The sequence below is a fragment of the Chlorocebus sabaeus genome, chromosome 2 (assembly GCF_047675955.1).
Source record: "Chlorocebus sabaeus isolate Y175 chromosome 2, mChlSab1.0.hap1, whole genome shotgun sequence".
NCBI lineage: Eukaryota > Metazoa > Chordata > Mammalia > Primates > Cercopithecidae > Chlorocebus > Chlorocebus sabaeus.
This window is the reverse complement of record NC_132905.1, coordinates 39,896,457-39,900,153: the sequence shown is the minus strand read 5'-3', so window position 1 is coordinate 39,900,153 and position 3,697 is coordinate 39,896,457. Positions and strand designations below refer to the sequence as shown.

General features: G+C 46.6%; 1 pseudogene; it reads right to left on the bottom strand.

Annotated features, from left to right (window-relative positions):
- Window positions 1-2,215: 2,215 nt before the first annotated feature.
- LOC103248646 (phosphatidylinositol N-acetylglucosaminyltransferase subunit P-like) lies at window positions 2,216-2,939 on the bottom strand (annotated as a pseudogene).
- Window positions 2,940-3,697: the final 758 nt, after the last annotated feature.

Here is a 3,697-nt window from a genome sequence, read left to right as displayed (position 1 = left end):
GCCACCCTGCCTGGACAGGAAAGTATTTATAAAGTTGTAAGAATGGTTAAGGGAAGCCAACAGGAAATGGGGGAAGCACCCCAAAGACCGCGACTGTTGAGGGGAGTACATTATGGGGCAGGGAGAAGGAGTGCTTCCATGAATGTGGAAAGAGCTGGAGTTGCGAAAAGGATCTTCCATGATGGTTCCAGTCCTCGGCCCCAATGGAGGGGGATCTGGGTAAATAAATACCTTCATTTCTCTCTTCTTCCATCCTCTAGTATCCTCCATGTGTCTCCCATTGGGCAAACGCAATAGAAAGTCAGGGAGTAAAGAATCCTTTTGATATATTCCATTAAAGTGAATCTCTGGGGCACAGCACCACTGGTGGAGAAGGTGAAGGGTAGATCTAGAGGACTAAACAGAATAGCTAACAACACATGGCATGATCCTTGTCTTTCCATTGAATCACTGTAAGGGGGTTTTTCCACTTTAATTGAAAGACTCTGGCATTTTGTGGTTCTCCCAGAACTTTCCAACTGGCCACCTCTGTCATCTCCTCCTTTTTGGTCTGACCTGTTTGTTCCTATCTATAAGCCTGCATTTGAAGGTCACAGCCTTTGGTTTCCAAAAAGCACAGGCTTTTCTATGTGGTCATAGGGAGTCTCCTTTGTTGCAGGTGAAATCAATTCTCCACCCAGGTCCCCAAATTCTGATTTGACGGCTCTCCTGGAATTTTGCCAAAACAACTTGCCTCTGTAAGGCAGAAAATGTCTTCCCATATTTCAAGAGCTGCCCTCGTGGGGTTCTTTCTTTCTTTTTTGGAGATGCAGTCTCACTCATCGCCCAGGCTGGAGTGCAATGGTGTGATCTCGGCTCGTTGCAACCTCCCCCTCCTGGGTTCAAGAGATTCTCCTGCCTCAGCCTCCTGAGTAGCTAGGATTACAGGCACCTGCCACCATACCTGGCTAATTTTTTTGTATTTTTAGTAGAGACAGCGTTTCACCCTGCTGGCCAGCCTGGTCTCGAACTCCTGACTTCATGTGATCTGCCCGCCTCAGCCTCTGAAAATGCTGGGATTACAGGCCTGAGCCACCGCGCCCAGTCTGTTTATCTTTCAATGCCTCACTTGGTCTCTTTTTCCTCTCACGACGTGATCTGCCAGCCAAATTTTATCCTAGCTTTCCGCATTCCCTGTTGAGTGATCATTTCTCCATGACCCAGATCTCAGTCTTTCTCTCTCCAAAGAGCTACAAAGAACATTGTGTCTATAACTTAACTGCAGTTTGGTGACTCTGTTGCCAGCATGGCTTGAAATGGTTCTTGTTAAACTTTTTTTTTTTATGGTAATGCAGTATTTTATTTATTCTGTTCATTAACAATACATGAGAGCACTTACAATACTCATTGAACATCTAAGAAAAGATCAACATTTTTTACATCTTTATTAATAAGAAACGGTTGAATTAATTTGTGGTCAAAATTATGATGGCAAAAACTTGTAAATAAATAAATGCTTGGTGTTAGTGGGTCTGGAATTTATTTCTTCCAGTGGGTTCTTGGTCTCACTGACTTCAGTGAGGCCACGGACCTTCACGGTGTTACAGCTCTTAATATCTTAAAGATGGTGTGTCCAGAGTTTGTTCCTTCAGATGTTCAGATGTGTCCAAAGTTTCTTCCTACTGGTGGGTTCGCAGTCTCACTGACTTTAGCAGTGAAACCACAGACCTTCACAATAAGTATTACAGCTCATAAAGGTGGCGCATCTGGAGTTGTTTCTTTCTTCCCGTGGGTTTCTGGTCTGGCGGACTTCAGGAATGAAGCCGCAAAGCCTCCTGGTGAGTGTTACAGCTCATACAGGCAGTGCAGACCCAAACAGTGAGCAGCATCAAGAGTTACTGTGAAGGGCGAAAAAACTAGGCTTCCATAATATGGGAATGGGACCCCCACGGATTGCCACTTCTAGCTTCGGTGGCCAGCTTTTATTCCCTTATTTGGCCCCGTCCACATCCTGCTGATTGGTCCATTTTACAGAGCACTGATTGGTCCATTTTACAGAGTGCTGATTGGTCTGTTTTTACAGAGTGCTGATTGGTGCATTTTCAAACCTTTAGCTAGACACAGAGTGCTGATTGGTGTGTTTACAATCCTTTAGCTAGACAGAAAATTCTCCAAGTCCCCACCGGACCCAGAAGCCCAGCCAGCTTCACCTCTCATTAGCATGGCCACATACATTTCAGTTTTTGGTGTAAAGGTCTTTGGCTGCGAGAAGTAACATTTGGTTTACTTCACTAGTAGAAATAACTCTTTTTTTTTTTTTTTTTTTTTTTTTTTTGAGACGGAGTCTCGCTCTGCCGCCCAGGCTGGAGTGCAGTGGCCGGATCTCAGCTCACTGCAAGCTCCGCCTCCTGGGTTCACGCCATTCTCCTGCCTCAGCCTCCCGAGTAGCTGGGACTACAGGCGCCCGCCACCACGCCCGGCTAGGTTTTTTTTTGTATTTTTTAGTAGAGACGGGGTTTCACCGTGTTAGCCAGGATGGTCTCGATCTCCTGACCTCGTGATCCGCCCGTCTCGGCCTCCCAAAGTGCTGGGATTACAGGCTTGAGCCACCGCGCCCAGCCAGAAATAACTCTTAATGCTGGAATGGCCACCTCTTGTTATTTCTTCTGCTGTTGATTTTTAGCATAGTTATCTGTAATTGTATGAATGGAGTTGAGTGAAGGGGTACTCATCATGTTAATCCCAAACAAGAGCACATAGCCAATTACTACAGTAATAAGGAGGTAGAGAGGTAATGCAACTGTCCAATGTTTTTGAGGCCAATAGGTGAAACCTAAGGAGTTTAGCCAAGATTCAGGAATAAAAGCCCACATGAGGTAAAGTATGAAGCCAAACTGGGAGCTTAAGAGAAGCACAAAGTCATAAATCGCTCTTCCTGGCAGCAGTGAATTTTCCACCATTTTTCCTGGGGCTTTAGACAGTCTCAGCGCTGAGTTCCCTGCGCAAGCGCCGACCAGGAAGCCCCAGTGCGGGAGTGGGGTGGGATCGGTCGGGGGCGGGGGGCGGGGGGGGGGGGAGAAGAAAAATTGAGGGAAAGGCCTAGGAGCGAAGGCTCCTCCCACTCAGGCACAGGCGCACGATGAGCCTCCCCCTGGGTGGGAGCCAGCGAGCGGCTCTTGCCTAGGTTTCTGATGGGAGGAGCTGTTTCTCCTCATCCCTTAAAGTTTCGAGTGGATGACCTAGATAAATGAGCAATGAAACTATGACGACTAAGTTCAAAGGAGTGACATTTAGCATTGTGATCTCTAAAATCTGTACAAGTTAGGCGATGCATTTAGTAAGTGATTATAAATATTTAATGTATACATATATAGCAAGTGACAAGCGTTTTATCATAAGCATTAGCATTCTTAGGGAGAGGTGGCAGTCGAGTGGACTGTGATGTTCGGCACAGGCACCCCTCCTCCCCCACTGAGGAATGAAGGATTTATTCCACCAGCTACTGGGAGAAGTGTTGGCAGATGATCTTGGCTCTAAGCCCTCTTTGGGAATTTCCTTGGCTGCTGCCTTTTCAGGGCAGTCTGCATAAATGATTGATCAGCTTGGGAGCTTAGAGGCCTGGTCCCCTTACCTCTACTCAGGACAACTTGGAAGACCTATTCCAGTTTCAGAGGTCTCCATGAGGTCAGTGGAAGCCTTTGTTCTGACATTGCACTTC